A 10265-nucleotide genomic window follows, 5' to 3' on the forward strand; every position below is an offset into this window, starting at 1 on the left:
GCATAGATACAATAAAGAGGGGAAAAAATATCTCCTTGTGATGAGAACTGTTAGGATTTACTCCAGCAACTTCCCGGGAACCACAGAGCAGTGTTGACTATAGCCCCTGTGCTGTACGTCACAGCTCTTCTCCTTATTCATCTTAGAATGGTATTACAATGTTATTACGTTACCGGTAATACAATGGTATTACATCTTACAATGGTATTATATTTTGACCACCTTCCTCAGAGTGGAAACCACCAATCGGATCTCTTTTTCTATCAGTTTGGTGGGTTAGGGCTTGTTGTGGTTTTAATATGTAAGAAACATCATGCAGTAGTTCTCTTTCAGTATTTGACCTGCCTCAATCAGAATCAAGCCCTCAAGGGCATCAATCCTGACAGGTGTGAGGTGATGTCTCATTGTGGTCTTGATTTGCATTTCCCTGATGGTTAGTGGTGTTGAGCATCTTTGCAGGTACCTGCAGGTATCCGTGTGTCTTCTTTGGGAAAAAATCTCTATTCAGATCCTCTGCCTCTATTTTAATTGGATTATTTCATTGGATGGTATTGAGATGTATGAATTCTTTATATATTCTGAATAAATTAACCCTTATCAGATACACGGTGTGCAATTATTTTTTCCATTTTGTAAGCTGTCCTTTTACTTTATTGATGTTTTCCTTTGCTGTGCAGAAGATTTTTAGTTTGATGTAGTCCCACTTGTTTATTTTTCATTTTGTTGCTTGTGGTTGTAGTGTGATTTCCAAGAAATCATTCCAAGACCTATGTCAAGGAGACTTTTTTCCCTAGATTTTCTTCCAGGAATATCATGGTTTTGAGTCTTATTGATATGTGCTAAGTTGCTTCCATCAAGTCCGACTCTTTGTAACCCCATGGACTGTAGTCCACCAGGCTCCTCTGTCCATGCGGATTCTCCAGGCAAGAATACTGGAGAGGGTTGCCATTTCCTCCTCCAGGGGATCATCCCAACTCAGGGATTGAACCCAAGTCTCATGTCTCTTGCATTAGCAGGTGAGTTCTTTACCACTAATTTGTCTATAATTCACTCCAAGTAAATTTTTTTGAGTGGTTTAAAGTAGAAGTCTAATTTTATTCTTTTACATGTGATTATCCAATTTTGCCAGCACCATTTATCAAAGAAACCATATTTTCTCCATTGAGTATTCTTGGCTCTCTTGTCAAATATCTGTTGACTTTATACAATTAAGTTTATTTCTGGGCTCTCAATTCTGTCCCATTGATCTGTGTGTCTGTTTTTATACCAGTGCCATACTGTGTTGATTACTGTAGCTTTACAGTATAGCTTGAAATCAGGAAACATGATGCCTCCTGCTTTGAGGAGCTGATTTTTGTATGACCTAATTTTGAGACTTTGGTCAGTCCTCAGCCTCCTTGAGTGTATGTTTGTTAATTATTAAAATATGGTGTTTGAACTATTTGTTGCTATGGTTCATTCCAGGTCAAAAATACCATTTTCACCAAATTTTAAATCAACCTTACCACAGGGGTCAAAGCACCTTAAAAGAAAATGGCAAGTCCCAAGTGAAGAGAGACACACCTCTGAAGGGTGGCTTGGAGTTGAGCCCCTCGAGAAGGGACCTATTTGGGATTAAACAGAAGAAAAATAAAGCTTTGTCATTTTCAAACCTTGTCATGTTCAGTGGTTTAATTGTTACAATAGCTACTATTAACTAATACGCTTCTGGGCTTTAGTTCCATCACTTAAAAGAATGAGAGCAATAGTTCACCCCTCGGAAAGTTTTCCTGTGGTTTGCATCGAACAACCTGTGTGAAGGGTCCATCGCCAACCTGGGAGCCTCCTCTGCACCCCCCTTGTCCCCCCCACTCCCCCCAGTGCTTCCCCTTTGGAGTTCAGCTGCTGCCCTCACCCTGGTCTCCAGATTCCAGAGTCCTGTGTCTTCGAGGGGGTGGGGCCAGCACACACTGACCTGGGCCCTCCTGATGTAACCATGGCGACAACTCTACCACCACCACCACCACAAAGGACCACTCAGCCCACTGGGGGAAACCCGTGGTTACCCACGTGAGTGGAGATGGGCAGGAGGAAGACACCATCCCCGGCAATGGCAATGACCCTGTCACAGGGTCACCACAGGCACAGGGAGCCCTCCCACTGAGGTCGTCACACAGGAAGTGTGAGCGCAGGAAAGACAAGATCTCCCAGCACAGCCTGAGCCACGGCAGTAACAAGAGCTCACGCACCATGGACTTGCCCTGTTTCCCTCACATCCTGGCCTTGACAGCCCCAGGATCCCTGAGATTCTGTCTTCCTATCGTCTCTTGCTGGTTTCCTCAAAACAGTTCTCCGTGTTCTTTTTCTCTACAAATGCTTTGAAGATTCTGAGTCTCCATCACCCAGGAGGTATGCCCCCCACGGGGCCCATGCCTCCAGAACCCCCAGGACCCCTTTTCCTGGAGGCAGCAAAGGAGCCAGAGGCTGTGCCTTAGGGGGGCTTGGAGGAGCTGAGCCTGCAGAGGGCCCTGGTGCCCGGGCTTAGCCAGGAAGTGCCCACCTCATGAGCTGGGACAGTGGCCACGCCGGCAGCAGCCTCCCTGAGTGTGGGGGACGATTTGCCCCTGTGCTCTGTGCTCTGCCCCCCGCAGTCCCTTGCACTGACCTGGCCAGCGTCCCCCATGACTCAGTGCTCATTCTCACACTGTATCCTCTGCCCTGCCCCAGTTACTCAGTGCAGCGGGTCCCCAGTGAGGTCAGAGCCTCCTTTTCCGCCTCCAGTCACTTCCTAAATCCACCCTCTCTCCCAGGAAAACCCCTCAAGTGTGTGATCACACTTCTGTTTTCTCTTTTAGTGCTTCTTAATCTTTTTTTTAGGACTGCTCTGAGACCCTGAAAGAAGCCATGGACGCTGCCCCGGAGGAAGGCCAGCCTCGGGGTTCTGGGCTCTGCAACACCCCTTCTTCGGAGTATGAGGACAGGGCAGCACAGTGGCCGGTGCCCAGCAACGCGCCCCCCGAGCGCCTCTGTGTGGTGGGAGCCTCGGCCGCCCCTCTTGGTTGCCTCCCTCCTCCCGGCCTGGAGCCCAGAACAAACCTCCAGGAGAGCTGCAGGCGAGGGGAGAGGGCGGGATTAGAAACTGTAATTCAAGCTAATATTTGAGGCTTGGCAAGTGCACCTCTGGGACTTCTTGAAAACCCCCGAATCTTTCTCGTTTCAGAGCAATTAAGCCAACCCCAGCGGCCTGGCTCCAGGAAGCCGCGAGGCTCCGAGTTTACTGCCGTTTCCTCTCCCTGGGCTGCTCCAACTCCATCCTGGCCGGTCGGTGCCATCGAGGGGCTCCTGCGAGCCAGCGTGGGCTGGGGCGGGGGCATGGGCGGCCGCGGGTACATGTGGCTTCCAGGCCGCGGGCCGAGGCACTGATGTGTGGTATAATCGAAAACATCCCGCAGTAATTTAATAGTTCCCACCAAGCACAGACACGAAGTCTAGCAGCCCTTCCCTCCACACGCTGGGAGGCGAGGAGGAGGGGGGACACCAGCAGAAACGGGAAATCCATCTGCAGGGCCGCTGCCCAGGGACTTTCGTGCTTCTCTTTGGGTTTGGCTCTGATGTTACAGAGAAAGATGTGCACTCTGGAAACATGCAGGAAGCAGGGGTTTACATTAAATGTCTTGTCCAGCCCTGGCGGGGGTCGGGGATGGGGGAGCACAAGGACCCTCACACACTGGGGAGGCTGGGCCACTGCTGAAAGAACAGAAAGCAACATTGGTCAACACGGTGACCAGCGGGTGCCCTTTGTGAAAAGCGCTTGAATCCCATGTGAATGCCCATGGAGGGAACTGACTGAAGACACTCCCCGTGAGTGTCCATGTCCCACTACTCCCCACCCCCCCACCCTGAGAGCCATCAGCGGGGAGATCCCTGAGCACCCCCACCTGCAAGTGGATTTGTGACCAGGCAGGTAACAAAAGTAGAAGCACGAGCTTGGGAAGAAATCCCTCTTCCAGTCAGAAGTTTTCTTTTTCAATCACAATAAATTTTCCTGAAATTAGTCACGCACCGTTGCCTAAACTTCCTGTATTTGATGAGATCAGTGGTGGCCCACAGCTGTGGTTCGTGGTCTCATCTGCAGCCGCAGACTCATCCGAGGCTCTGCCGTCGAGGCCAGCGGACTGGGATGTCTGCACACGTGCATGGAGGCTTACTGTGTGCCCAGGACCATCCTGCAGGGAACATGGCTCCCCTGTGGCTCTACCCAAAGTCTGGAAGGAATGTTGACGAGATTCCCTGATCCACTAAGTGGGGCTCTGAGCAATAGCGCCGAAAGTCTTCACCTGCAGGGTCTCCGGGATCACCCTGCCTCGTAGCCCAGGAGCAGCCTGCCTCCCTGGGCAGCTCGCCCCTGATGTGAGCTCGGGAGATGGGCTGGCCCAGTGCCCACCTGGCCTCATGGCTCCGACCCTCGAAGGGGCCTCCCTGGGCTCCATGCCCTCATCTGTGAAGGAGGCTGATGAGGGCGTCGTCCTGCTCAGGCCTGTGCACGAGGAGCCAGTTAATGTTGGAAAAGCACTTGGAACAGAAAGTGATGCTGTGGTGCTGGGCGGGGTTCATCATGGCTTTGCTGTGAGATGAGAATTGGATGACACAGCACTGACCGCAGTGGCTGAGAAAACCCACTGCATTGAGAGAGCAGACGGAGCAGGGGCAGGGGTCCTGACAGAGCTTAGTGAGGCCCTGGGCTCCCCTGGGAAGGAGATCCTTAGCAGCAGACAGGGCTGATTAGCAGACAGACCCAGATGACGGGAAAGAATTAAGAGCAGACCCAACAGCAGTCCTAATTGTGGGTCATCCCTAAGCTCTGTGTCAGCCTTCCCACCAGGCCCCACCCTGGGCAGAGTAACAGGGGTGGGACAGGGCCTCTCAGGGATCATACGCCCTCCCACCCCCAGAGTCTGACATCCCAAACCCCCGAGTATCCTGACTGTTCTCCTCCCCCCACCCAGAAGGGAGCCATGACCTCAGCCTGGACCAAGGGTGGGGCAGTCCTCCTCTCCAGACCAGGGTCCTGGTGTGGGCACCACTCCCCACCCACTCTCTGATGAGAAAGTTCTCCATCGGGTATAAAATATTTGATACTCATTTACACAGTACACTGTGGATATGGCATTTGTTCATTTACATCTTTGATAAATACATACAACTTCATGAGAAACACATGTTACTCTGTCTGGTGGAAGAAGTCGGGTCGGATGAGAACCTGGGTCTCTGCTGTGAAATGAATCCTGAATGACAGCATCCCACTGTCCCGGATAAGATTAGCCTCCCAGGAGAAGTCCCAGAAACCGAAACCACCCCGACCAGAGAATGCACTGCATCAGACTCATCTGGGCCTACTTCTTCTCCACTTTCTTTGACGTTAAACGTTATCGGAGAAAAACGTGATTCAGGGTGAGCTCTGTGTGCTGGTTTCTCTCGGATGTGCTGCCGCCCGCAGCCACCAGCCAGGTCCTGAAGTCAGTGGTCCTGCCGTGCCGAGAGGGCCCTGTGCAGCCGAAGTCTGTGTTTGTTTCCCTGGGCTCCTTAGAAACTACCAGTGAGGCCTCACCCTCCATATCCCCCGTGTCAGGGGCGGGGGTCAGGGCGGCCCTGTTGGGGCAGGCGTTCCTACAGCCTCTCCCCAGGGATGCAGGCTGTGGTCGCCCCACACCACCTCCCCACGCTCCCCCTCCTGCAAGGCTGTGCGTCCCTGCACCAGCTCCCTCTCCCTGGAAGTCCCCGGCCACCTCAACAGCCGCATCCCAGCAAGAATTGCTCCACTTGGGCAGCTGAGGGCCATAGGCCCCCGACCCTATTTCCAAGGTGACCCTAGTCCCAAGGAGGCCCAGTGTCACACAGAGGTAGCCCTCCATCCCTCTGGCCTGGAGCAGATTAGAAGAGCAAGGGATGGGCAGAAACGGGCACTGACCACAGCCGGATCTCACAGCCCTCCTGCCTTCTCCTGTCCCTGAGGGCCTCCTGCTTCCTAACTCCTTTCTGAAATTGAAATGACACATTCATCCTAGAACTCAAACCCCTTCAAGCCAGCGCAGTAATTCTCCAAGCATTTGCATTTTCACCTCCAATTATTAAATGGAAGCTCTGTGTCTTGTTAAAGGAATGTCTGGTGGAGGGGAAGATTTCTGGGTGAAGCCTCCTTGCACCTAAAACCCCATCGAGGTTCCACGTGGCGGGTGTGACGGGGCTGTGGGTATTTCCACGTGGCAGGTCTGGGGGCTGTGTGCCCACACGTCGCTCAGCCTGGCCCCCAGCCTCCCTTCCAGACCTCCCCCCAGACCCCTCCCTCGAGCAGCCCCACCAGGACCACACTCCCCAGGGGGCTACTCTGACAACCCCAGACTCTTCCTGATCTCAGGATGGGGGGATGAAGGTGGGGAGGTGAGAGGGGACCCAGAGGGGCTGGGTGTTCAGGAAACCTCTGCCTTCATCCCTGGGGAGCAGCAGACCCCCAGAAAAGCTGGAGGGATCCCAGGTCTGAAGGCCAGAGACCCCAGAAGACGAGAGGAAGCATGTAGAAGCTGTCTGTGACGTTGTGCTGGGCATAGTCACCATCGGGGCAGAGGGCCAGGAGGGGACAGAAAACAGGAGGTTTGAGACAGGGGTCACAGCAGGTGTGCTCCAGAGCACCCCCCAGCCCCGAGTATTTGTTCATGGGCAGGGATGGGACACACACTGCTGACTGAGAGACTCTGATTTTCAAAGAAGCAGATTAAAAGAAGCAGATAATCAAAGACTATCACTTTGATATATGCACACATGCCACCACAAAAGACATTTAAAACAAGACTTGCCATTTTTTCAGGATCCAAACCGGGCTACTGTTTCTGCAAATGGCATGAAGAAACATTGCTTCATCTGTGGTCCTATCTACCGCAGGGGGCGCAGGGCTCATCCTTCCAAAAGTAAATATTTGCAGAGAAAGAAGAGTGGGATTGGTTAAGCCGGTTTTTCAGGCCCAGTGCAGAAAAGTAAAAATCTGATTTATTTCTTCCCCTGTTCTGTTCTATTAAAATGAAATCGTGCAGAAAGCGGCTTTCCCATATGTGTGTATGTGTTTTATGAAGGGGAGGCTCACTCTGAGTGAACAGCCTCCAATGTACGACGATGCCCACGGCAGCTGTTCAACACAGGTGGCATGGAAGCCGGGTTTCCTGGGAGGGTCTTGGGCAACAGTTTGCGGGGGGCCAGCTCGCCCCACCCACCTAGGAAGCCCACTCTGCCCACCCCTTCACGCGTCCCTGCTGAGTGACAGCACGCTGGGGGCTTAGATCAGCCATACGGGGGCAATCCCCAGCCCTGAAACCAGCACACCTTACACCCAGCTCTGGTCCCCAGAAACCCATCAACCCTTAAGCAGCTCCACCAGGAAATTGAGGTGGAGGAACAAAAACCAACAAACCAAGGCCTCTGCCTGACACAGGACTCCAGCTACGAAGGGCTCCAGAGCTCCTTCCTGGTCGGAAGAACCACCTGCAAACCCTGTTATCAAATACTGAACTGCCTTGAAAACTAGCTCTTGCTGCAGGTTTCATAATGTTTCTTAAGAAATTCAACCTAAAGACAAATACCAGAATCCCCATGGACAGAGGAGCCTGGCGGGCTTCAGTCCACGGGGTTGCAAACAGTCGGACATGACTGAGTGATTAAGCACACACACACACAATGCATATATATGGAATATATATGCAGAAAGATAGTACTGACAATCCTAAGAGCAGGGCAGCAAAGGAGACACATATGTAAAGAACAGACTTTTGGACTCAGTGGGAGAAAGTGAGGATGATTTGAGAGAATGACATTGAAACATACACATTACCATATGTAAAACAGATGACCAGTGCTAGTCTGATGTATGACTCAGGTCACCCAAAGTCAGTGCTCTGTGACATCCTGAAGGGATAGGGTTGGGAGGGAAGAATGGAGGGGACACCTGTACACCTATGGCCAATTCATGTTGAGGTATGGCAAAAACCATCACAATATTGTAAACTAATTATCCTCCAATTAAAATAAATAACTGAAGTTTAAAAAAGAAGAAATTCAACCTGGTCATTTCATCAACAGGTAACATTGTCTGAATTACAAGTAGTATCAAGATGCTTTATATACTTTTTGTTAAAATTAAAATGAGATGATCTCCATATCAACACAAATGGCCTTGAAAATGCATCATTTCATCTCAAACCACAGCCATGGCAGCTATTCTTGACCTCTGTTGCAAATGCAGAGGAAATCACTCTATTCCAAAATCCACTGAAACTTTCTGGGTCTGTATTATGATGGGGTAAGCTCACTTTTCTCTGATGTGTCCTCTAAATGCAAGTAGATAACCCCAGAAATTATAAACAGAGGAAGATAAAAGGACCCTAAAGCCTAGAAAGAAAGAAGGGCTGACTGGAGACGTGGAGGTTTGCAGAAAAGCAGTGTGGTTCCCTAGGCTCCTTCGGTCTAGACCTAAGGGCAGGAAAACCTGCAACACAGAGCCACCGAGAGGCATGGATGGCATTTCTCTTCTCTCTGTAGCCAGAAGACAGGGGAAGAGGACACCAGGTTCCTCTCCCCCAGCCACGTAGCTGGCAGGTAGGCAGGCCCCATGCAGGGCCAGCCTCGCCCTCCCCAAACTGTCCTGGGAGCCTCGGTTCAGTCCCCCGCCTCCACCAACAGCACAGGGAGCCTCAGTGCAGCAGCTCCTGAGCTCCAATCCCACAGTACAAGGCAACCCAAGGGAGTGCACAGATTTAAGAAGATGAGACAAACCTAACTATAGTAATCCCAAAGAAATTCACACCAGCACATCAACGTGGAATTTCTGAAAATTAAAGATGAAGAAAAACATCTTAAAAACTGACAGAGAGAAGTGACACATTACTTATTAAAGAACAAGAGTTTACAACAGGAGATTTGTCACCTGAAACCTAGCAGACCAGAAACAAGCAGCATGACCACATTCAGGTGCTGAGAGGAAAGAACCGTCAACCAGAATTTTATGTTTGCACAAACCACACTTATCACAACAAACTGTGGAAAATTCTCAAAGAGATGGGAATACCAGACCACCTGACCTGCCTCTTGAGAAACCTGCATGCAGGTCAGAAAGCAACAGTTAGAACGGGACATGAAACAAGAGACTGGTTCCAACTAGGGAAAGGAGTACATCAAGGCTATATATTGTCACCCTGCTTATTTAACTTATATGCAGAGTACATCATGAGACTTGCTGGGCTGGATGAAGCACAAGCTGAAATCAAGATTGCCGGGAAAAATATCAATAACCTCAGATATCCAGATGCTGCTGCTGCTAAGTCGCTTCAGTCGTGTTCAACTCTGTGCAACCCCATAAGATGGCAGCCCACCAGGCTCCCCTCTCCCTGGGATTCTCCAGGCAAGAATACTGGAGTGGGTTGCCATTTCCTTCTTCAATGCATGAAAGTGAAAAGTGAAAGTGAAGTCGCTCAGTCGTGTCCGACTCTTAGCGACCCCATGGACTGCAGCCTACCAGGCTCCTCCGTCCATGGGATTTTCCAGGCAAGAGTACTGGAGTGGGGTGCCAGATACCACCCTTATGGCACAAAGCGAAGAACTAAAGAGCCTCTTGATGAAAGTGAAAGAGGAGAGTGAAAAAGTTGGCTTAAAACTCAACATTCCGAAAACGAAGATGATGACATCTGGCCCCATCACTTCATGGCAAATAGATGGGGAAACAGTGGAAAACAGTGACAGACTTTATTTTTGGGGGGCTCCAAAATCACTGCAGATGGTGATTGCAGCCATGAAATTAAAAGACGCTTGCTCCTTGGAAGAAAAGCTATTGCAAACCTAGAGAGCATATTAAAAAGCAGAGACATTACTTTACTGACAAAGGTCCATCTAGTCAAAGCTATGGTTTTTCCAGTAGTCATGTATGAATTTGAGAGTTGGACTACAAAGAAAGCTGAACACTGAAGAATTGATGCTTTTGAACTGTGGTGTTGAAGACTCTTAAGAGTCACTTGGACTGCAAGGAGATCCAAACAGTCCATCCTAAAGGAAATCAGTCCTGAATCTTCATTGGAAGGACTGATGCTGAAGCTGAAACTTCAATACTTTGGCCACTTGATGTAAAGAACTGACTCATTGGAAAAGATCCTGATTCTGGGAAAGATTGAAGGCAGGAGGATAAGGGGACGACAGGAAATGGTTGGATGGCATCACTGACTCAGTGGACGTGAGTTTGAGTAAACTCCAGG

The 10265-nt window shown here is 50.4% G+C and overlaps 1 long non-coding RNA gene across 1 annotated transcript; it reads left to right on the top strand.

The window, feature by feature from the left end:
- The first annotated feature begins 1977 nt into the window (after positions 1-1977).
- Positions 1978-4040, top strand: LOC145508606 (uncharacterized). Its single transcript, XR_014055467.1, has 3 exons — positions 1978-2388; positions 2857-3012; positions 3200-4040. It is a non-coding gene; the product is annotated as an uncharacterized LOC145508606 (long non-coding RNA).
- Positions 4041-10265: the final 6225 nt, after the last annotated feature.

Source organism: Giraffa tippelskirchi, chromosome 6, assembly GCF_054371585.1.
Source record: "Giraffa tippelskirchi isolate mGirTip1 chromosome 6, T2T-mGirTip1v1.2.pri, whole genome shotgun sequence".
Lineage (NCBI taxonomy): Eukaryota > Metazoa > Chordata > Mammalia > Artiodactyla > Giraffidae > Giraffa > Giraffa tippelskirchi.